This window comes from Sapajus apella, unplaced genomic scaffold (genome assembly GCF_009761245.1).
Source record: "Sapajus apella isolate SASKATOON/1434 unplaced genomic scaffold, GSC_monkey_1.0 scaffold10, whole genome shotgun sequence".
In the NCBI taxonomy this organism is placed as follows: Eukaryota; Metazoa; Chordata; class Mammalia; order Primates; family Cebidae; genus Sapajus; species Sapajus apella.
In genome coordinates this window covers 11,982,750-12,007,840 of record NW_022436950.1, presented here as the reverse complement: position 1 = coordinate 12,007,840, position 25,091 = coordinate 11,982,750, and the positions used below count along the sequence as shown (strand labels likewise).

General features: G+C 43.2%; 1 pseudogene; it reads right to left on the bottom strand.

Moving 5' to 3' along the window:
- Positions 1-24,101: 24,101 nt before the first annotated feature.
- Positions 24,102-24,807, bottom strand: LOC116552016 (annotated as a pseudogene).
- Between the last annotated feature and the right edge of the window lie 284 nt (positions 24,808-25,091).

Sequence of the window (25,091 nt, the reverse complement as noted above, 5' to 3'; positions counted from 1 at the left end):
GATTATAGGTGTGTGCTGCTGTGCCTGGCCCCTTTAAAATTCTTATTAAAATGATCAACTGGGTGAGGAACTGACCCCTTCCTTTAAAATTGTTTGTTTCATTCTGTAAGATGTAGAGGGAAAGGGAGTTGGCGACCTCTGCCTCCTGGGCTCAAGCAGTCCTCCTGCCTCAGCCTCCTCAGTAGCTGGGATTACAGGCGTGTGCCACCATGCCTGGCTAATTTTTGTATTGTTAATAGAGATGGGAGTTTCACCATGTTGGCTATGCTGGTCTCGAACTCCTGACCTCAAATGATCTGCCCACCTCAGTCTCACAAAGTGCTGGGATTACAGGTATGAGCTACCGTGTAATGAGCTACCGTGCCCAGCCTGCTTTTAAAATTTTATTTACTTATTTTTATTTTTTATATATTTTTTGAGACAGAGTTTCTCCCAATGTAAATGCAGAAATAAAAATAATAATAAAAACAAAAGAAAAATTCAGCAGCTCATGGAAAAAGAAAAAAAAAAGAGACAGAGTCTCGCTCTGTTACTCAGTTGCAGTGGTGCGATCTCGGCTCACTGCAACCTCTGCCTCCCAGGTTCAAGCAATTCTCCCGCCTCAGCCTCCCAAGTAGCTGAGACTACAGGCATGTGCCACCACACCTGGCTAATTTTTGTATTCTTAGTAGAGACGAGGTTTCCCTATATTGGCAAGGCTGGTCTCGAACTTCTGACCTCAAGTGATCCACCTGTCTTGGTCTCCCAAAGTTCTGGGAGTACAGGCATGAGCCAGTCACTGTACCCAACCAAAAATTGCTTTTTAAAGTCAATTTAAACAAATCCTTCCTTCCTTCCTTCCTTCCTTCCTTCCTTCCTTCCTTCTTTCCTTCCTTCATCCTTCCCTTTCTGGCCTCCCTGCTTCCCTTCCCCCTCCCTCTCTCCTTCCTTCCTTTCTTCCTTTCTTTTCTCTTTTTCTTTCCTTCCTTCTTTCCTTTCAAGACAGGGTCTCACTGTCACCCAGGCTGGAGTACAGCCCTGATCTGAGCTCAAGCGATTCTTCTACTTTGGCCTCCCAAGTACAGGTATTGATCGACTTACGACCTATGCAACTTACGACCATTTGACTTACGACCACAATTGCTAGCCACGACTTCTCTGCGTCTGGCAGCGCAAATGTTGCCCAGCTGGGCGTACAACAGTGCAAATCAGCTTCCGGCAGCACTACCATCTCTGCGTGCACCATTTCAACTGTTATCCCAGACTCGGTACAGCAATTTGTGTTTTGTGTCTTGGATATTTTTCATCAAACCCCTCCCAATAAACTTCTTATACATTTTGAAGCAATGGACCCAAACATCGAACGATTTGCAAGGATTGAACGGATGGCGCACGATGTGTTTCGTCCATATCGTGAAATTTATGAAGAAAAAAAGAAACATACAATTCAGACAAAGCTCACCATGTTTATGAAAAAACCAACTCCGGTAACCCTAACTGCTGTCTCAGATGACGACATCAGCGATCCGCAGCCAAGCACCAGCAGCCAATAAAATGTTTCGTACATGTGTATATATTTTGATATGTTTTGCAATTGGGAAAATGTTTCCTATGGTATTTTTTACACCTGTATTTTGTATTTTTGTATACACCCATATTTTGTAATTTTGTATGTTTTGCAAATATTAAACCAGTTGTACTGGTAATGCAGTGTTTTACGTAAACCTGACGAATGTAAAAATAAGAAACAAAATGGTGTAGAGATGATACAAATGGCATAAAATGAACAAAGAAAATTATGATATATAACAATAATGAAAGAAAATTATGATAAAATATGACTTAAAGATTTTTATAACATCATTTCACAGTACCGTACATATAGCCTACTCAACTTACGACCAAATCGTGTTATGACCAGTCTGTTGGAACCAATCGTGGTCGTAAGTTGAGCACTAGCTGTAGCTGGAACTACAGGCATGTGCCACCACACCCACCTAATTTAAAAAAATTTTTTGGAGAGACAGAGTCTTGCTCTGTTGTCCAGGCTGGTCTCAACACTGTGGCCTCAAACAATTTTCCTAACTTCACCTCCCAAAGTGCTGTACTTACAGGTGTGAGCCACCTCCTACTTATCTTTTGCATTCATTTTAAGAACATTTGGATGCAGGTTGTAGACTAATGACACACATTATGGCGATCACAGGGCTTGGCACATGTATAGTTTGCCACTAAATATTGTTATAATGAGCAATGTTACATGTATTGTATATATATACCATATCTATACAGAGACTGGGTGTGGTGGCTCATGCCTGTAATCCCAACACATCAGGAGTCTGAGGTAGGCAGATCATTTGAGGTCAGAAGTTCGAGACCAGCCTGGCCAACATGGTGAAACCCCATCTCTAATAAAAATACAAAAAGTAACTGAGCATGGTGGTGCATGCCTGTAATCCCAGCTACTTGGGAGGCTGAGGCGGGAGAATTGCTTGAACACCCGGAGGCAGAGGTTGCAGTGAGCTGAGACTATGCCACTGAACTCCAGCCTAGGCAACAGAGCAAGACTCAATCTCAAAAAAATAAAATAAAACCATATATAAAATAGAGGTTATATATATATGTTTCTATATGTTACTTGTATTCAATTTAGTATACAGGGGTCTATATAGGCATAGAATATCTTTAAAAAGATACTCAAGGCAGGGCATGGTGGCTCATCCCAGGATTTTGGGATGCTGGGGCTGGAGGATTGCTTGAGGCCAAGATTTTGAGACCAACCTGGGCAACATAGTAAGATCCCATGTCTATTGAATTAAAAAAAAAAGATACTGAAGACAATGGTAAGGGAGGAAAATTGGTGGCTGAAGGATGGGGTGAGGGGTGGAGGAAATTTGACTTTTCACTCTTTGACCTTTTTGTACTGTTTTTTTTTCCAGGGAAAAATTCATAATGACATTGGTTCATGCAGAAATAACCCAACCCAAGAAACGGCCTGGAAATGTATGATTAAGGAGTTACAGGAACTCTCCCCCGACAACTCAAATCTGAATCAGTTGACGTGACTATCACCTTAGGGAAATATGACTGCGATGAATTTAAAGAATTTAGAATTAGTATGGATTTTGAAGAGCCGATTAAAATGATCTGTTATCACCTTAGACAAACTTTTTCTTTTCTTTTTGGAGACGGAGTTTTGCTCTTGTTGCCCAGGCTGGAATGCAATGGCATAATCTCTGCTGAGATTGTGCAACCTCCGCCTCCAGGGTTCAAGCAATTCTCCTGTCTTAGTCTCTCAAGTAGCTAGGATTATAGGCATGTGACACCATGCATGGCTAATTTTGTATTTTTAGTAGAGATGGGGTTTCCCCATATTGGTCAGGCTGGTCTTGAGCTCCTGACCTCAAGTGATCCATCTGCCTCGGCCTCCCAAAGTGCTGGGATGACAAGTGTAAGCCACTGCATCTGGCCCAAACTTTTTTAAAAATGGCATGGGTAATATATGAATGCAAGCATGGCATTCATTTGAAGCATATTATTTAAATAATAAAGAAGTATATGGAATGTAAAGCAAGGTGTGTCTTCATCTAACCCTCAGTCCCATTTCTGTTTCTATAGTCACAGTCGTGACAGGGTGGGCTGGCCACCAGCAAGACTAAGTCATCAGAGTGGAAACTTTCAGCTCCGCCCACTGACCTCCAGGGAGGGGACCAGGACTAGAGATGGAGCTCTATCCAACTTTTGAACAAAAAGATTCTGACAGCTTCTGGGTTGGTGAATGCCCCAACTACCCAGGGACAAAAACTCCAGCAAATACAGATACTTGCATATCAAGAAACATATCTCATTGCTTTGTTTTTTTGTTGTTGTTGTTTGTTTGTTTTTTATATATAGCAGTGGAATCAAGAGGTATTTATTTTTCAGAAAGTCGATTGTTTTTCAATTAGCATTACACCTTAGAGCTCTTTCCAGGACAGTTTGTGTAGATCTACTTTATAGTTTGTTCTTTTTCTTTTCTTTTTTTCTGAGACAGAGTCTTGTTCCGTTGCCCCCAGGCTGGAGTGCAGTGGCACAATCTTGGCTCACTGCAACCTCTGCCTCCCGGGTTCAAGTGATTCTCATGCCTCAGCCTCCCAAGTAGCTGGTATTACAGGTGCCTGCCACCACACCTGGCTAATTTTTGTGTTTTTAGTAGAGACAGGGTTTCATCATGTTGTCCAACCTGGTCTCCGACTTCTGACCTCAAGTGATCCTCTTATTTTGGCCTCCCAAAGTAATGGGATTACAGGTGTGAGCCATCATGCCCCACCAGCTCTCTCTTTTTGTTAGGGCTTCTCTATCTTCTGACTGTGTAGGCTGGATAATTCTTTGTTGTAGGAGACTGTCTTGTGTTTTGCAGTGTTAACTAAAAGGTGTCTAATACGCGCCTCAATCAGTTGAGTTGATTTTGCCAAGATTAAGGACGTGGTCGGAAGAAAAAAAACCATGGAATCACAGAAACAGCCTGTGACCTGTGCCTTTCTCCAGAGATAAATTTGAGAGCTTCAATATTTAAAGGGGAAAAGTGAGCTGGAGGGGGAAAAGGGAGGGTACGGTAATCCATGTGTTGCAGGAGAAAGGAGTAGGTGAGGAAATAGTCAATTATGCATTTGTCTTGTCCTCAGCAAATCAGCACTTTACATAAGATAAGGTGGCCGGGGGCAGTGGCTCGTGCCTATAATCCCAGCCCTTTGAGAGGCTGAGGTGGGAGGATCACCTGAAGTTACGAGTTCGAGACCAGCCTGGCCAACATGGTGAACCTCCGCCTCTACTAAAAATACAAAAATTAGCTGGGTGTGGTGGTGCATGCCTGTAATCCCAGCTACCCGAGAGGCTGAGGCAGGAGAATCACTGGAACTCGGGAGGTGGAGGTTGCAGTGAGTCCAGATGACACCACTACACTCCAGCCTGGGCAACAGAGTGAGAAAAAAAAAAAGTTCCCAGCCTCTAATCACTTAGTTTTGCTGGTGGCCAGCCCCATCCTGAGGCCATCTAGGGCTCTACCCTAAATCATCTCATTAGCATAAACTCAGGTAGGATTGAAAGGGGTCTCTTATAAATAACAAAAGACACTCTTTTTTTTTTTTTTTTTTGAGATCCACCCACCTTGACCTCCCTCTCTAAATATTCAGGACTTTAGATTCCTGAATAGTTCTCTATGATAGATGCTAAAAATGGATTTCCCTGGTTGAAATTTAAATTCTGATAGGCTCACCGAAGTTGCTACAATTTGAACTCCTGCTAATGGCATCTGAATTGCCCGTTTCTCACTCTTGCTAGCTCTGAGTATTTCTCATGCCTATCTGAAAGGAGCTTGGGGCACTTCCTTGAGTGTCAGGGGTCCCAGGCTCCCTTCCTCATGTAAATTCCTCATCATTGCTTCTTTTTCTGGCAATTGCTTGTTCATAGGTATTAAGCAAAGTTATTGAACCTCTGTGTTACTTTCCTCATCTGTAAAATGGGGACAGTAATATCTTCCCACAATGTTGTTCTGGAGAGATAACTGTATGTCACTCGCAGAGAGCTTTGCGAGGTGCCTGGCCCAGGCCCAGGGGATGTACTCTGTGATGGTGGTGCTAGTGCTGTTGATAACTCCTATGATGACTATGTGTGATAACTCCTGTGATTAATGGGAGGGATGGCCTTCCTGGTACTGGCCGAGAGCAGAGTTTGAGTGGCAAGAAGTGGCAGGATCCCATCATACCCGCAGGTGGCCTCGACTCTGCAGTCTTTTTGCCAGGTTCGTCTCTGCAATAAATCTGGACCCATCTGGCTCAATGCCCGCAGATGCTAAGGTTATTTAAATTCCATTTCTTCTAATCCAGTCCTGACCAAGGAAAACTTTCATAGTCATTAGGTCTCCCAGTAAGTAGAGTTTATTTTAATTAACTAAATAATTTAGTAATTGCTTTTTAGAGGATACCTTTATCAGAGGATTTAAGAGTTGGCATGCCTTGGCAGTTAAAGAAAGAAAAATTGATCACTTCTGGCCTAAGTGCCTTGTTTGGGCTTGGTAGCTTGAGTCACTGTTTGAGGCCTGAATGCCTCTGGGCCTACCTCTAACCCCACTGAGTTCCTACATGGACCTCAGGTGCAGTGCTCAGATGCAGCTCTTCCAAGATGCAGCCACTGTTGGGGCCCAGCTGGGTGCCCTACCCATCAGCTTTCTGTGTGCATTTGCCCTCTGTTCTTGTTCCATTCTTCTTTAACTTTGGCATGAGGAGTGGGTCAATGGTTTTCATGTGGATATAAGCATTTCTCCTTTGGAATTTATGGTGTTTTGAAGGCTTCTGTGCTTCTCTCTCTCTCAGTCTTTTTTTGAGGCTGAGTCTTGCTCTGTTGCCCATGCTGGAATGCAGTGGTGCAGTCTCGGCTCACTGCCATCTCTGTCTCCCAGGTTCAAGTGATTCTTCTGCTTCAGTCTCCCAAGTAGCTGGGACTACAGGGGCCCACCACTGTGACCAGCTAATTTTTGTATTTTTAGTAGAGACAGGCTTTTACTATGTTGTCCAGGCTGGTCTTGAACTTTTGACCTCAAGTGATCCACCTGCCTCGGCCTTCTAAAGTGCTGGGATTATAGGAACGAGCCACCGCACCCAACTCTCTCGTTTTTTAAAAAATAAGAGATGGGTTTCGCATGTTGCCCAGGCTGGTTTTGAACTCCTGGGCTCAAGCAGTCCGCCTGCCTTGGCCCCACAAAGTACTGGGATTATAGGCGTGAGCCATTGTGCCCAGCCCTGTGCTTCTTTTACCACAGCCTATAAGCCCTGATGTAATCTAGTCCTCAACTACCAGCTTTCAGTGCCCCCTCTGCGTTGGGCTGCAGCTCATCTCTTCTCAGTATTCCTTGCCTCAGGGCCTTTGTACCTACCGTTTCATCAGCTTAGAGTACACTGTCAAGTACCCTGGAGCCCTCCGCCCCCTCATGGTCAACATTACACTGCTTACACATTGACATTATATGTATTTGCCATTTATGATCTGTTTTCCTCCACATTTGGTGCAAATATCATGAAAGTCTATCTGGTTTAGTGCTAAATCCCCAGGACTGGAACTAGCCTATGGTAATCAATGCAAATTAGTAGAATAAAAAACAAAACTAGAATGACCTAATGTCTGCAGAAATCGGATCAGCAGTGCTAGCCCCCAATCACACAGATACTGAGGCCTGGTGTGGCCTTCAAGGCCTTCCCAAATCTTAGGCCAGCTCTTTTTCTAAACTCAGTTTTAAAAATTCCCCTTCATTTGAGCCATGTTTACATTAACGCCCACACTTTCTTTTTTTTTTTTTTTGAAAGACAGAATTTCGCTCTTATTGCCCAGGCTGGAGTGCAATGGCACAATCTCAGCTCACTGCAACCTCCCTCCACTTTCCAGGTTCAAGCAATTCTCCTGCCTCAGCCTCCCGAGCAGCTGGGATTACAGGCATGTGCCATCACTCCCAGCTAATTTTGTATTTGTAGTAAGAGACGGGGTTTCTCTGTTAGTCAGGCTGGTCTCGAACTCCCCACCTCAGGTGATCCACCTGCCTTGGCCTCCCAAAGTGCTGGGATTACAGGCGTGAGCCACTGCACCTGGCAACCCTCACACTTTCATCCACCATCTCTGCCGATTAGACTGTACACTTTCTGCTAACCCCAGGCCAGATTTCAGCGTGTGGGATGCTGACATCTCCATGAATGTAATTGATGTCTCCATGTGGAGGCTGTGCAACCTCATGATGCTATTTTATGAGTTGGAGAGAGTCCAGAAAAGGGGTCTTGCTGGGTGAGCCTGAAGCAGTTGAAGAAGAAAATCAAGGTGTCCTTGGTGTCCTTGCCATTGTCCTTGTTCTGTGCCTTAAGCTGGTGCATGGGGGAAGGCTCAGGCCTTCTTCCCCTAGGTTCACTGGCTTGGGTGTTCCTTTTCTATTTCAAAAGCCACTCCAGGAAATGTTTTGCTAGCAGAAGTCAGTTATTAAAAGCTGTGTAAATGTATTAAAGATGACAGGTGCCAGACACATTTTCATTTAACATTTTCCTCTTAACTGGGGACTGTGTGCCTTTGAAGGAATGTCAGGCACCGCTCCTAGTTGGGGCTGGAGCATTTTTGTGATGTTCTGTGCAAGTCTTGGCCTACAGAAGAAAGCTGGCTGCATGGATAGCATGAAGAATACTAATCCACTAGAGTAATAATTATGCAAAATCAGGGTTCACGGCCTGCTAGGTAATCATCCAACATTTCTGTGCTGACTCTTGCACATAGAACAGGAGAGGGAAGTATGTCAGGTCCAGGAGAAGGCAAAGTTCAGTAATTAGCTATAAATACAACTTTATAGCCATTTCCCCAGACTAAAGGGCAAAGTTTAATAACTGGCTATTAATACAACTTTATTGCTACGTCTCCAGACTGTTTTTATAGTGAGCATAATGGCTTCTTAAATGATTAACAGTTGATAGCTACGGCTCTTTGTCTTTGAAAAAGCACATGGTATTTTGTGGAAATGTGCATATGTGTGTTTGTATCATAAGTCAAACATTACCAAATAACACAGAAAATCCCTTATTTTCTTTTCTTGCGCTTAGTCTTTTGCATCTCACTTATTTCTTTTTTCTTTTTCTTTTTCTTTTTTGACACAGAGTCTTGCTCTGTCACCTAGGCTGCAGTGTAGTGGTGCCATCTAGGCTCACTGCAACCTCTGCCTCCCGGGTTCAAGTGATTCTCCTGCCTCAACCTCCCGAGTAGCTGGAGTTACAGGCACCCACCACCCCATTAGGCTACTTTTTTTTGGTATTTTTAGTAGAGATGGGGTTTCCTCATGTTGGCCAGGCCAGTCTTAAACTCCTGACCTCAGGTGATCCACCCATCCACCCACTTTGGCCTCCCAAAATGCTGGGATTACAGGCATGAGCCACAGTGCCCGGCCACATCTTGCTAATTTCTAAGGAAAACTACTGAATGGAGATCACTCTCCTGGCATGCACATGTGGGTATACAGTACCTCCTGTCTGAGAACTAACCAGGACTGACCCTGCTTAGCTTCCTCAATCAGATGAAATCAGGCATGTTCAGGGTGCTATGGCCATAGACTATAGTATCTTATATAAGATATAGCATATGTTACGTAGATAAATGATATTCATGCACAAAAAAGGAATACCCTCCCTTCTGTCCCATAGTTTTTGGGTTTGCCTATCAGCCCTCAGAGTGGAGAACTGAAGAAAACCCAGAAAGACAAAGTCAATTTATATTGGAAGGTCAAGGAAGGATTAGGTTAGGGGAAAAAAAAAAAAAAAAAAAAGATCCTGAGAGAAGAAAGCCATGACTGAGTTCTTTGGGAATCTGGGGGTAGTTTCGGAAGCCTGGGGAGAGATTAGGACCTCTGCGGTGCTCTGATGGGGAGGCACACAGAGACCAAGGGAGGAGAATGTTTACGGTGCTTTTCTCTGGCTCCTATACTTTGCTGCCCATTTTCCACTTTGCTAAGAGAATGCAGTGAAGATTCCTATTGCTTGTTACTGTTTTCTTGGTTAACTGATTTAGTTTCTTTTCCCTTTTTTCCTAGAAAATCACGAAACAAGGAATATAGCTATAAATTTGTTCTGAGATAGACCACAGGCAGCACAGCTTTACGTAGCCTGCACACACCTGTCTCTCTGCCACTCTGTCTAGACTTGCATTATTTTTTTTATTTTTAGTTTTTTTTGAGATGGAGTTTTGCTCTGTCGCCCGGGTTGGAGTGCAATGGCGTGATCTTGGCTCACTGCCACATCCGCCTCCCGGGTTCAAGTGGCTCTTCTGTCTCAGCCTCCCAGGTAGCTGGGATTATATGTGCATGCCATCATGCCCAGCTAATTTTTTGTATTTTAGTAGAGAGGGGGTTTCACTGTGTTGCTCAGGCTGGTCTCAAACTCCTGAGCCTGAACTCTTGGGCTCAGTGACCCTCCTGCCTGGGACTCCCCAGGAGCTGGGGCTACAGGTGCATGCCATTGTGCCTGGTTCCCACAGTTTGTTTAACTATGTCACCAACAATGGGCGTCTATGTTGTTTCCAATTTTTTATATTGTAAACAATGCTGCAATGAGCATCCTTGAACATATAGACATGTAGATTCTGCCAGAAACTACCCTTAAAGAAAAGACTTGTGTTTTTTGTGGTGTTTGTCAGTGAAAGCACTACCCCAGGATCATGTGGCTCTGGAGGTCTCTGTGTCATTAAGTAACCCCAAAAACCTGCAGCATGTGGTTTTAAGTTATCTTAGTAATTCCCTCCTCTTTCACAATTGGAATTGGAGTGGAGGAAATTAAACAATATGCATGAAATAACATTATTTTTTATCTGTTCTCTACTTAATATGTGATTTCTCTTAGTGGCTGGAAAAAGAACATACCTGCTGACTTATTTACTTCAAGTAACAGGACAATATGCTTACCTTAAATAGTAAAATGACAACAGTCCTGAAACACAGTCCATGCTGTCACAGGAAGACGAGAGGCCTGAGACCGTGAGGAGAGGGAGAGAGGCCGGTGATCAAAACTGAGTTCTGAACAGTCCCCTCTGTTGGGGAAATTAAAAAACAAATGATTTGATCAAGTAATTCACAGATGGGGCAGTACAGATGGCCAGGAAATTTCTCAAATAACTTGGAAAACGTGAAACCCCGAGGATAGTATTAAGAGAGTGCTTCAAAGTGAGCTTTCTGCATTCATGGTTAAAATATGAAAGATTAATCAGTCTTCTGAAAGACGCAGGTACACAGAAAAATATAACAAGTAGCTTGTATTGAGCTTTCACCAGGAGATTTTCTGAGCACTTTTCACATATTAGCGCGTATAATCCACACAACTTTATGAAGGAGATTGTTATTATCTCCATTCTGTATATTAAGAAAACAAGGCACACAGAGGCATTCCGTGTTTTGCCCAGGGTAACTCAACCCTTGGCAGAGCTGGCATTTGGGATAGACAGCTGGGCTGCTGTGGACGAGCGCTCAAACACTGCCCTGTGCTACCACCTGGTGGTCAAAACTGATACACGCAATGATGGAGGTGAGCCCAGGCCAGCGAGGAGAGGTCCGTCCACGTGGCTCCCTGGAGGATGTGAACTTGAAGCAGAAATCAGGAAACACATTTCAGGCAGAGGGAGCAGCACTCGCCAGGCCATGAAAACAGCAGTTATCGATCCATGCATGAGGAACAAGAGACAAGTGGGAATGATAGCAAGAGGAGTAAAAAATAAAATAAAATAAAAAAGGATTTTTTTTTTAAAAAAAAAGAAAGAAGGATGTGCTAGGAGATTGAGGTCAGCCGGCACCAGATGATGGGAGACTTTCTAGTCAGGGGCTTGGACTTTATTCTGAGGCTGATGGGAAGCCACTAAAGAGCTTTTAATCACGGCAGTCGGCCTGCTGTGGTGGCTCACACCTGCAATCCCAACACTTTGGGAGGCCCAGGCAGGGGAATCGCTTGAGGCCAGAAGTTCTAGACCAGCCTAGGCAACATAGTGAGACCCCATCTCTACAAAAATGAAACACTACACACACACAAACACACACACACACGCACGCACACACACACAGATTAGCCGAGTGTGGTAGCATGGTTGTGGTCTCAGCTACTTTGGAGGCTGAGGCTGGAGGATTGCTTGAGCACAGGAGATTGAGGTTGCAGTGAACCTTGCACTCCAGCACTCAAGCCTGGGAGACAGGGCCAGACCTTGTATGTAAAATCGATCAGTCATAATCAATCAGTCATGGCAGTGATGTGGGGAGAGTTGCCTTTTGTAAAAAGTCCCTAATGACTGTGAGGGAAATGGATGTAGAGGACAAGGCCCCGGGCAGGGGGCCAATGCGGAGCTGCCTGGAAGCACCCGCGAGTCCCTGAGCCACCCCCAGCGGTGACAGAGCGGGGAGAGCACAGGTTCAAGAAATATTTAGGAGGCAAAGCTGTCAGAACTTGGCAAGTGAACCTGATGTGAAATGTACAGAGCAGGAGAAACAGGCTACAGACACCAGGAAAATGACATTGTTCCAATCACTTCTTGGCTGTTCCAAAGCTTTATAGCAGGACCCTCAACCAGGGATCATTCCACCCCCCAGGAGACAGCCAGCCGTGTCTGGGACAGTTTTGCTGGTCACAGAAGGGTGGCAGTGCTAGAGGACGCTGCTAAACTCTCTGGGTTCACAGGGCAGGCCCCGTGGGACGGGAATCCTGGGCTTGGGGCGCAGCTGCCTGGGTCCACTCTGGTGGTGCCAGCTCCGGGAGGCAGGAACAGAGGAGGCCCTGGCCCACGGAATGTGTTTTTACAGAAACAAGCCCTGGCACTCTGGGCAGATGTCCAGGAATCTCCAACAGACCTCTTACCCTCCATGGAGCCCGCTTCCTCCCAGGGTTCCCCTGCCCCAGTTCCCCCTCCAGGCTACGGAGCCTGAAAACTGCATTCTGCAGCACATGTAAGGTTACTGTCTTACTGCCTGGTAGGCACTGGATACATTTGCAGGCTAAAGGCAGTGTGATTCCCCTCAAGCAGGCCTTAGTTTATTCTAAGGGCACTGGTGTCCCTCCTTCCCTAGGAGTCTCGTTTTCAGGAGCTTGAGGGCCTCTAGACTTCCCGGACTGCTGCTTTACCTGCCCGTCCCCAGCAGGATGGGCTTGAGGTCCCTACCTGTGATGGAAATGTCAGAGGCATTTGTACCAGAGTGACTCCATCTTGAATAGAGGCTAGGTAAAATGAGGCTGAGACCTACTGGGCTGCATTTCTAGGAGGTTAGACGTTCTAAGTCATAGGATGAGACAGGTGGGCACAAGGTACAGGTTACAAAGAACTTGCTGATAAAACAGGTTGCAGTAAAGAAGGCCACCAAAACCCACCAAAAACCAAGTTGGTGATGAAAGTCACTTCTGTTCACTGCTCATTATATGCTAATTATAATGCATTAGCATGCTAAAAGACACTCCCACCTGCACCATGATAGTTTACAAATGCCATGACAAAGTCAGGAAGTTACTCTATATGGCGTAAAAGGGGGAGGAACCCTCAGTTCTGGGACTTGCCTACCCCTTTCCCAGAAGACTCATGAATAATTCACCCCTTGTTTAGCATATAATTAAGAAATAACCATAAAAATAGCCAACCAGCAGCCTTTGGGGTTGTTGCCTTTCTTTCATTTCCTTTTTTTGTGTGTGATGGAGTCTCGCTCTGTCTCCCAGGCTGGAATGCAGTGGCACAATCTCGGCTCACTGCAACCTCTGCCTCCTGGGTTCAAGTGATTCTCCTGCCTCAGCCTCCTCTGGAATTGCAAGAGTGCACCACCATGCCCAGCTAATTTTTGTATTTTTAGTAGAGATGGGGTTTTACCATATTGGCCTGGCTGGTCTACAAACTCCTGAGCTTAGGCGATCTGCCCACCTCGGCCTCCCAAAGCGCTGGGTTTATAGGCGCAAGCCACTGTGCCCAGCCTTGTTTCTTTATTTCTCTAATAAACTAATAAACTTTCACTTTACTCTATGATTCTTTCTTTCACGAGATCCAAGGATCCTCTTTTGGGGCCTAGATCGGGATTCCTTTCTGGTAACAGAAGGTCAGGGTACACTTTAAATACGGGGCTGGCTACACAGTTTCCTACAGTTATTTTTCATCCAAGGAAATTATTTCACATCTGGGAGGAGGAAGGATTTCTCATTCCTGCAGATTCCAGTGGTGTGCTGCTCACTCCTGCTGCCACTCCTTGGATCCCACCCACCTGGGCATCTAGCCCTTGCACACCTTTCAATCATCATTTGTTTCTTATCAGCCATCTCAGCCTCTGCCAGGGCAAAGGCCTGGGGCCCTACTACCGTGTCTGTGTGACTTGGGTTTCCTCAACTGTTGGAAGGCAAGAGTTAATCCCTGGCCAGAGTTGAGGGAAAAGACGTCACTATTACCCTTTCCTGGTGAGTCCTGAAGCCCAGGGTCCCACGTGGTCTCTGCAGGTGTCTGGTAAGTGGTCCTTTCTCAAAGATGATGCCTTCTCAGTGTATCCTTGTGGAAGGGGCAAACTAGCTCGCTGGGGCCTCTTTTATAAAGAAGGCATTAATCCCGTTAGTAAGAATGGATTCCTTATGACCTAATCACCCCCAAAGGTGCACTTCCTAATGCCATCACGTTAGGGATTAAGTTTCTACATGTGAAATTTTGGGAGGATACAAACATTGAGACCACATGATTCCTTTTCTGTTAAAGTTCATGGGAAGAGTTGGTGGGGTATGGTGGCTCACGCCTGTAACCCCAACACTTTGGGAGGCTGAGGCAGGTGGATCACAGGGTCAGGAGTTCGAGACCTGGCCATCATAGTGAAATCCCGTCTCTACTAAAAAATACAAAAATTAGATGGGCATTATGGTGCTTGCCCGTAGTCGCAGCTACTTGGGAGGCTGAGGCAGGGGAATTGCTTGAATCTGGGAGCCAGAGGTTGCAGTGAGCTGTGAGATCCCACCACTGCACTCCAGCCTGGGTGACAGAGTGACACTTTGTCTCAGGTTAAAAAAAGAAAGTTCATGAGAAGAATTGATATTGCTGGATACTGTTGATGTTTTTTATTTGCTTCTGATTTAAAAGAGTATCTATGTTGGTTAAATAAAACACAAAATTTCATTTAGACAGGAGGAATAGATTCAAGCGGTCTATTGTATATCATAGTGACAAGAGTTAATCACGATATATTGTATACTTGAAAATTGCTAAGAGTAGATTTCAAGTGTTCTTAACACAAAAATGATAAGTATGCGGGGTAATGCGATATGTTTAATAGCCCATTTAGACATTTCACAATGTATACATACAGGATAATACGTTATACACCATAAATATATATAATTTTTACTTGTCAATTAAAAATAAATAAAACAATAAATAAATAAAGGAGTATACAAAAAAAATTGCTTAGAAATTGTTCCTATGAAAACATGCTCTAACCCAGTGCAAAGAAACTAAGAACATTGAAAAAAAAGTTAGATGAAATGCTAACTAGAATAACCAGCTTAGAGAAGAATATAAATGACTTGATGGAGCTGAAAAACATAGCATGGGAACTTTGCAAAGCATACATAAGTTTCAATAGTTGAGTCCATCAAGCAGGAGAAAGGATATCAGAGATTGAAGATCAACTCAATGAAATAAAATGAGAAGGCAAGATTAGAGTAAAAAGGGTGAAAAGAAATGAACAAAGCCTCCAAGAAATATGGGATTATGTGAAAAGACCTAATCTACATTTGATTGGTGTATCTGAATGTGACAGAGAGAATGAATCCAAGCTGGAAAACACTCTTCAGGATATTATTCAGAACTTTCCCAACCTAGTAAGGCAGGCCAACATTCAAATCCAGCAAATACAGAGAGCACCACAAAGATATTCCTCAAGAAGAGCAACCCCAAGGCACATAATCTTCAGATTCACCAGGGTTGAAATGAAGGAAAAAATGCTAAGGGCAGCCAGAGAGAAAGGCTGGGTTACCCACAAAGGGAAGCCCATCCGACTCACAGTGGATCTCTCAGCAGAAATCCTACAAGCCAGAGGAGAGTGGGGGCCAATATTCAACACCCTTAAAGAAAAGAACTTTCAACCCAGAATCCCATATCCAACCAAACTAAGCTTCGTAAGTGAAGGAGAAATAAAATCCTTCACAGACAAGCGATTGCTGAGAGATTTCGTCACCACCAGGCCTCCCTTACAAGAGCACCTGAAGGAAGCACTAGACATGGAAAGGAACAACCAGTACCAACCACTGCAAAAACATACCAAATTGTAAAGAGCATCAACACGATGAAGAAACTGTGTCAACTAATGGGCAAAACCACCAGCTAGCATCAAAATGGGAGGATCAAATTCACACATGACAATATTAACCTTAAATGTAAATGGGCTAAATGCCCCAATCAAAAGACACAGACTAGGAAATTGGATAAAAAGTCAAGACCCATCACTCTGCTGTATTCAGGAAACCCATCTCACGTGCAAGGACACACATAGACTCAAAATAAAGGGATGGAGGAAGATTTACCAAGCAAATGGAGAGCAAAAAAGAGCAGGCATTGTAATCCTAGTCTCTGATAAAATAGGCTTTAAACCAACAAAGATCAAAAGAGACAAAGAAGGGCATTACATAATGGTAAAGGGATCAATGCAACAAGAAGAGCTAACGATCCTAAATATATACGCACCCAATACAGGAGCACCCAGATACATAAAGCAAGTTCTTAATGACCTACAAAGAGACTTAAACTCACACACAATAATAGTGGGAGACTTTAACACCCTACTGTCGATATTAGACAGATCAACCAGACAGAAAATTAACAAGGATATCCAGGACTTGAACTCAGATCTGAAACAAGCAAACGTAATAGACCTTTATAGAACTCTCCATCCCAAATCCACAGAATATATATTCTTCTCAGCACCCATCACACCTACTCTAAAGCTGACCACATAATTGGAAGTAAATCACTCCTCAGGAAATGCAAAAGAATGGAAATCATAACAACCAGTCTCTCAGACCACAGTGCAATCAAATTAGAACTCAGGATTAAGAAACTCACTCAAAACTGTACAACTACATGGAAACTGAACAACCTGCTCCTGAATGACTACTGGATAAATAATAAAATGAAGGCAGAAATAAAGATGTTCTTTGAAACCAATGAAAACAAAGACACAACGTACCAGAATATCTGGGACACATTTAAAGCAGTGTCTAGAGGGAAATTTATAGCACTAAATGCCACATGAGAAGCAAGGAAAGGCCTAAAATCGACACCCTATCATCACAATCAAAAGAACTAGAGGAGCAATATCAAATTCAAAAGCTAGCCGAAGACAAGAAATATCTAAGATCAGAGCAGAACTGAAGGAGATAGAAATAGAATAAAACCCTTCAAAAATCAATAAATCCAGGAGCTGGTTTTTTGAAAAGATCAACAAAATAGATAGACTACCACCTAGACTAATAAAAGAGAAAAGAGAAAAGAATCGAATAGGTGCAATAAAAAATGATAAAGGGGTTACCACCACTGACTCCACAGAAATACAGACTACCACCAGAGATTACTACAAACAACTCTATGCACATAAACCAGTAAATATAGATGAAATGGATGAATTCCTAGACACTTACACCCTCTCAAGACTAAACCAGGAAGAAGTTGAATCACTGAATAGACAAAAAACAACATTTTCAATTGAGGCAGCAATTAATAGCCTACCAACAAAAAAAAGTCCAGGTCCAGATGGGTTCACAGCTGAATTCTACCAGATGTACAAAGAAGAGCTGGTACCACTCCTTCTGAAACTACTCCAAACAATCCAAAAAGAGGAAATCCTTCCTAACTCATTTTATGAGACCTACATCATCCTGATACCAAAACCTGGCAGAGACACAACTAAAAAAGAAAATGTCAGGCCAATATCCATGATGAATGTCAATGTAAAAATCTTCAATAAAATACTGGCAAACCGAATGTAACAGCACATCAAAAAGCTTATCCATCACGATCAAGTAGGCTTCATCCCGGGGATGCAAGTCTGGTTCAACATATGCAAATCTATAAACATAATTCACCACATAAACAGAACCAAAGACAAAAACCACATGATTATCTCAATAGATGCAGGGAAGGCCTTCGACAAAATTCAACAGCACTTTATGCTAAAAACTCTCAATAAACTAGGTATTGATGGAACGTATCTCAGAATAATAAAAGCTATTTACAACAAACCCACAGCCAATATCATACTGAGTGGGCAAAAACTGGAAGCATTCCCTTTGAAAACTGGCACTAGTCAAGGGTCCCCTCTCTCACCATTCCTATTCAATATAGTATTGGAAATTCTAGCCAGAGCAATCAGGAAAGAAAAAGAAATAAAGGGTATTCAATTAGAAAAAGAGGAAGTCAAATTGTCTCTATTTGCAGATGACATGATTGTATATTTAGAAGATCCCATCATCTCAGCCCAAAATCTCCTTACACTCATAAGCAATTTCAGCAAAGTCTCAGGATACAAAATCAATGTGCAAAAATCACAAGCATTCCTGTACACCAATAACAAACAGCCAAATCATGAGCGAACTCCCATTCACAATTGCTACAAAGATAATAAAATACCTACGAATACAACTAACAAAGGACATGAAGGACCTCTTCAAGGAGAACTACAAACCACTGTTCAAGGAAATAAGAGAGGACATAAACAGATGGAAAAACATTCCATGCTCATGGTTAGGAAGAATCAATATCATGAAAATGGCCATATTGCCCAAAGTAATTTATAGATTCAATGCTATCCCCATCAAGCTACAATTGACCTTCTTCACAGAACTGGAAAAAAAGAGCTTAAACTTCATATGAAACCAAAAAAGAGCCCGCATAGCCAAGACAATCCTAAGCAAAAAGAACAAAGCTGGAGGCATCACACTACCTGACTTCAAACTATACTACAAGGCTACAGTAATCAAAAGAGCATGGTACTGGTACCAAAACCAAGATATAGGCCAATGCTACAGAACAGAGGCCTCAGAATTAACACCACACATCTACAACCATCTGATCTTTGACAAACCTGACAAAAACAAGCAATGGGGAAAGGATTTCCTCTAAAACTGGCTAGCCATGTGCAGAAAGCTGAAACTGGACCCCTTCCTTACACCTTATACAAAAAATAACTCCAGCTAGATTAAAGATTTAAACATAAACCCTAACACCATAAAAAACCTAGAAGAAAACCTAGGCAATACCATTTAGGACATAGGCATAGATAGGCAAGGACTTCATGACTAAAACACCAAAAGCGATAGCAACAAAAACCAAAATAGGCAAATGGGATCTAATTAAACTCCAGAGCAAAAGAAACAATCTGTACAGCAAAAGAAACAATCATTAGAGTGAACCAGCGACCAACAGAATGGGAAAAAAGTTTTGCAAGCTGACAAAGGGCTAATATCAAAAATCTATAAAGAACTAAAACAAATTTACAAGAAAAAAACAAACAACTCCATCAAAAAATGGGCAAAGGATATGAACAGACACTTTTCAAAAGAAACATTTATGCAGCCAACAAACATGAAAAAATGTTCATCATCACTGGTCATTAGAAAAACGCAAATCAAAACCACATTGAGGTACCATCTCACACCAGTTACAATAGTGATCATTAAAAAATCTGGAGACAACAGATGCTGGAGAGGATGTGGAGAAATAGGAATGCTTTTACACTGTTGGTGGGAGTGCAAATTAGTTCAACCATTGTGGAAGATAGTGTGGCAATTCCTAAGAGATCTAGAAATAGAAATTTCATTTGACACAGCAATCCCATTACTGGGTATACACCAAAGGATTATAAATCATTCTATTATAAAGACACATGCACATGTAAGTTCATTGTGGCACTGTTTACAATAGTAAAGACTTGGAACCAACCCAAATGCCCATCAATGATAGAATGGATAAAGATAATTTGGTACATATATACCATGGAATACTGTGCAGCTATAAAAAAGGATGAGTTCATGTCCTTTCAGGGACATGGATGAATCTGGAAACCATCATCCTCAGCATACTGACACAAGAACAGAAAACCAAACAATGCATGTTCTCACTCACAAGTGGGCGTTGAACAATGAGAACACATGGACACAGGGAGAGGAATATCACACACTGGAGTCTGTTGGGAAGTGGGAGGCTAGGGGAGGGATAGCAGGGGGTGGGAGGTTGGGGAGGGCTAACATTAGGAGAAATGTCTAATGCAGGTGATGGGTGGATGGAGGCAGCAAATCACCATGGCATGTGTATACCTATGTTAACAATCCTTCAAGATTTGTACATGTACCCCAGAACTTAAAGTATAATTAAAAAAAATTTTTAAAGAAATTGTTCCTATGAGATTTGTTGTTTATCAATAACATTACACTTTAGATTTATTTATTTATTTATTTTTTGAGACTGAGTCTCGCTCTATTGCCCAGGCTGGAGTGCAGTGGCACCATCTCAGCTCACTGCAATCTCCTCCTCCCGAGTTCAAGCGATTCTCATGCCTCAGCCTTCTGAGTGGCTGGGACTATAGGCACATGTCACCATACCTGGCTCATTTTTATATTTTTGGTAGAGGCAGGTTTCACCGTGTTGGCTAGGCTGGTCTAAAGCTCCTCACCTCAGGTGATCCGCCTGCTTCAGCCACCCAAACTGCTAGGATTACAGGTGTGAGCCACTGTGCCTGGCCCTAGGCTCACTTATTAATGTGAAAATTCTTTAGGCCCTAGAAGCATATCTTCTGGATAGAGTGTAAACAGATTCTGAGTGAGACTTCAGGGACCAAACTGGAGGGGTGGGGCTCGCCCTGTGCTCTGTATCCACTCTGATGCTTTCAACTTGACAGAAGTTTGTCTTCATTCTTTTATCTTTAAATGAAAACACACTGGGGCTCACCATGTGGAAATTAATCGCATTTACCACCCGGATTACTTTCCTTTTGTGTTGAACCAAATAAATACAAATTTGGCGGCTTAAAACAGCATATTGATTCTCTTACAGTTCCAAAGGCCAGAAGTCCAGAACCAGGCTCACTGGGTTAAAGTTAAGGTATTCACAGGGCTGGTTCCCTCTGGAGGTTCTCAAGGGAGAATCTGCCTCCTTGACTTTTCTGGCTACTGGAGGCTTTGTCCATTCCTTGACTCAAAACCCCTTCCTCAAATCATTTCGACCTTTGCTTCCATTGTCACATCTGTTTCCTCCTCTGTAGTCAAATCTTTTGTTGCCCAGGCTGAAGTGCAATGGCACTATCTCAATTCACTGCAACCCCCCACCTCCCAGGTTCAAGTAATTCTTCTGCCTCTGTCTCCCTAGGAGCTGGGACTACAGACATGCACCAACACCCCCAGCTAATTTTTTTTTTTTTTGTATTTCTAGCAGAAACAGGGTTTCACCATATTGGCCAGGCTGGTCTCAAACTTGGGACCTCGTAATCTGCCCACCTCGGCCTCCCAATGTAGTCAAATCTTGATCTCTTTCTAAACTATGAGTCTACTTCTGATTGCATTTGACTCCCACCCTGACAATCAGGAATACTCTTTCCATCTTTCCATTAACATCTTTAATCAGTCTGGGCGAGGTGGCTCACGCCTGTAATGCCAGCACTTTGGGAGGCGGAGGCGGGCAGATTACTTGAGGCCAGGAGTCCGGGACCAGCCTGGGCAACATGGTGAAACCCTGTCTCTACTAAAAATACAAAAAAATTAGCTGGGTATGGTGGTGAGTGTCTGGAGTCCCAGCTACTCAGGAGGCTGAGGCAGGAGAATTGCTTGAGTCTAGGAGGTAGAGGTTGCAGTGAGCTGAGATCACACCACTGCACTCCAGCCCGTGTGACAGAGTGAGGCTCTTGTCAAAAAAAACAAAACAAAAACAGACCTTAATTACATCTGCAAAGTCCATATGGTCATGGTAGGTAACATTCACAGGTTCCAGGGAATAGAACATAGATAACTTTAGGGTCCATTATTCAGCCAACCACGGCCCATTCTCCTTTAACACAGATTAGATGACTCATTGGATCATGTTTAGTCTGGGGCAAAACCTCATAGAATCAGAAAATATTTGCAAAATATAAAGCTGATATAACTTCCCTCAAAGCAAATGTTCTGGCTTCAGGAAGTATTATTTGGCCAAATAAAATGATTCCTTTATAATTATTGAGGAATTCAACCTAGCAAATAAAACATCTGTTTGCTAAAAGTACATTTTATTTGAATAGTGGCATTTGTTTTTCTGAGATGGAGTCTTGCCCTGTCACCCAGGCTGGACTGCAATGGCATGATCTCGGTTCACTGCAATCTCCGCCTCACCAGTTCATGTGATTCTCCTTCCTCAGCCTCCCAAGTAGCTGGGATTACAGGCGTGCACCACCACATCTGGCTAATTTTTGTATTTTTAGTAGAGACAGGGTTTCACCATGTTGGCCAGGCTGGCCTCGAACTGCTGACCTCGTGATCTACCTACCTCAGCCTCCCAAGTGCTGGGATTATAGACATGAGCCATAACACCTGGCCTTGAATAGCAGCTTTTTATTATAATTCATATTTTAATTTTATGTAATCCCAGGAGGCTGAGGCAGGTGGATCACTTGAGGTCAAGAATTTGAGACCAGCCTGGTCAACATGGAAACCTCATCTGTACTAAAAATACAAAAATTAGCTGGGCATGGTGGCATGCACTTATAATCCCAGCTACTGGGGAGGCTGAGGCAGGAGAATTACTTGAACCCAGGAGGTGGAGGCTGAATTGAGCTGAGATCACACCACTGCACTCCAGCCTGGGTGACAGAGCAAAACTCTGTCTCAAACAATAATAATAATCATTATCATCATTATAATATATAGCAATAATAATAAACGTAGCAATAATAAACATTGTCATGACTTCTGCTAGTTTTCTCTAGGATTATATTATAGGTGTTTTCCCTAGTGATTCCTCATTTCTGGGATTTCCTTCCTTTTCCTTATTTACCTGATCATGAATCCATTGAACTTTGGGCTTGGTCAAAGTTCTGTTTTGTCCACAAGAGCTCCACAGGGAACACGATTCTGCTGAGGAAAAAAGACTGCTGGGTTCTGGAGGAGTATTTTACCTCCTCCTTGCTGGAGACAGTTAATGACCTTCAGCAACATGGTTGAAGACCTCCTGCAGGCAGAGGCATGTTTTAAAACAGGTAAATCTAGTTTTCTTCAGCAGTGACATGAATCACAGGCAATCTGCTCAAATGCTAACCAGCTAACTTCTCTGAGACCAAATGCTTGCCGTCTTCAGCCTCTGGTTCTTCATTATAAAGTGAAGGATTTTGCCAGGTTATCTGTAGCTTCCCTCCCTTTTCTCCCATGTCGGAAATTCTTTTTTGTTGTTGTTGTTTGTTTGTTTGTTTTTGAGACGGATTATCATTCTGTCGCCAGGCTGGAGTGCAGTGGTGTAATCTCAGCTCACTGCAACCTCCACCTCCTAGGTTCAAGTGATTCTCCTGCCTCAGCCTCCCAAGCAGCTAGGACTACAGGCATGTGCCACCATGTCCAGCTAATTTTTGTATTTTTTTTTTCTATTTTTGTAGAGAGGGGTTTCACCGTGTTGGTCAGACTGGTCTTGAACTCCTGACCTCATGATCTGCCTGCCTCAGCCTCTCAAAGTGCTGGGATTAGAGGCATGAATCACCGCACCTGGCCATGCTGACATTTTTAAAAATGTAATATTGTTTATTTAACTTCAAAAACATTTCAGCATTTTAAACATACAAAGAAAAAAACCAGGACTTTGCAAATCATGTTTAAGTACAGAAGGTTCTTGAACTTTCATTGATGCAGTAGTTCTTCATTTTGCTGACAATGAAGAGTTCTACAGTTTAAAAACAGTTTAAAAATTACCACACTCACCTAAAACAAACAAAAACCAAACAAAATAAACTTCTGAAGCCAGCTGTCCCCACTTTGTCCACAGCTAAGGTGGCAGCAGAGTGCTGTCACCATATACAGAAAGAAAACAACCTAAAGCTAAATGGATGCCCACTGCAGAGTCAGCAGGTCCAGCCTCACAGTGCACGCCCTGAGCTACGGCCCCCCCCAAAGGCATCTTCCCCACAGCCTCAACGCCAAGCAAGGGGCATCAAGAGCTTGTCTCAGCTGTTTTGTTCTTTTTATAAACTATAGATATATACAGTTGATAACTCAGGATTTCTAGCCAATAACCATATAGTTAACACCACCTTACAAATAAAAAAAAATGCCAGAAACATCTTTAAATGCCTTGTCACACCAACAGCAAAGTGCACAGAGTGAGGAGAACATGAGAGTGCTTTTTCCTTTAAAAATGTTTGGAAATATGTACAACTTTGATACAGTTTCAGGATGCTCCAGACGCCCATGGCCACTTCATGTAACCCACTGCCAATCTCTTGAGCACTTTTAGAGACTACAATATGATTGTGATTAAATTTTGTAATTAAGCCTAATGAGAGAAACAGACACTTTCAAATAAGAGATGTGTCAATTACAGCGCTCCCCTACTTTAAGTGTTCACAAGGAGACAGATAAACAGTTTCTTTATTCATCTTCCTCCTCCCCCTCCTCCTTTGCTTCCTCCTCATCTTCTTCATCTTCCTCTTCCACTTTTTTTCTGACAACTTTAGCAGGGCCCTTTGCACCGTCAAACTTTCCTTTCGACTTACATTCGGCACAATCCTCCTCATACCTCTCCTTCAGCTTTGCCGCCTTAGTGATGTAAGGCTGCTTTTTGCTGTCATTTAGGTTATTCCTCCTCTCACCCAGCTTTTTTGCCACGTCTCCAATAGAGAGAGATGCCAGGGTTTGTAGATTTGATCTTGGGGTGAAATTCTGAACAGAGCAGGAAGAATCCAGACGGTGGACTTTTGGGGGCATTAGGATCCTTCTTCTTGCCTCCCTTAGCTGCTCCCTTCATTTCCTGATTATAGCGCACTTTATCCGCCTTTATCATTTCATCAAATTGAGATTTCTCTTTCCTGGACATTGTCTTCCACCTCTCAGAGCATTTCTTGGAAAATTTTGCAAAACTGGCAGGGACGTCTGGGTTTTTCTTCTTATGTTCTTCTCTGCACATCTGCACAAAGAAGGCATAAGCAGACACCTTGCCCTTTGGCTTCTTGGGGTCACCTTTAGCCACCCTGACTGTATTCTTCGCTAGTTTGGGCAGCATAGGGCATGACACGTGGCTCAATGCTCCCCAGCCTTGAGACAGCGACCTCCACGAGAGCTGCCTCCATGCCGGCATTCTTATAAGCTAAGTGTACTTGTAAAAGTTTCTCCACTGGCCGGGTGGGGTGGCTCATGCCTGTAATCCCAACACTTTGGGAGGTTGAGGCAGGTGGATCACTTGAAGCCAGGAGTTCGAGACCAGCCTGGCCAACATGGTGAAACCCCATCTCTTAAAAATGCACAATTAGCCAGGTGTCGTGGCACCTGCTTGTAATCTCAGCTACTTGGGAGGCTGAGGCAGGAGAATTGCTTGAACCCGGGAGGCAGAGGTTGCAGTGAGCCAAGAGTGTGCCATTGCAC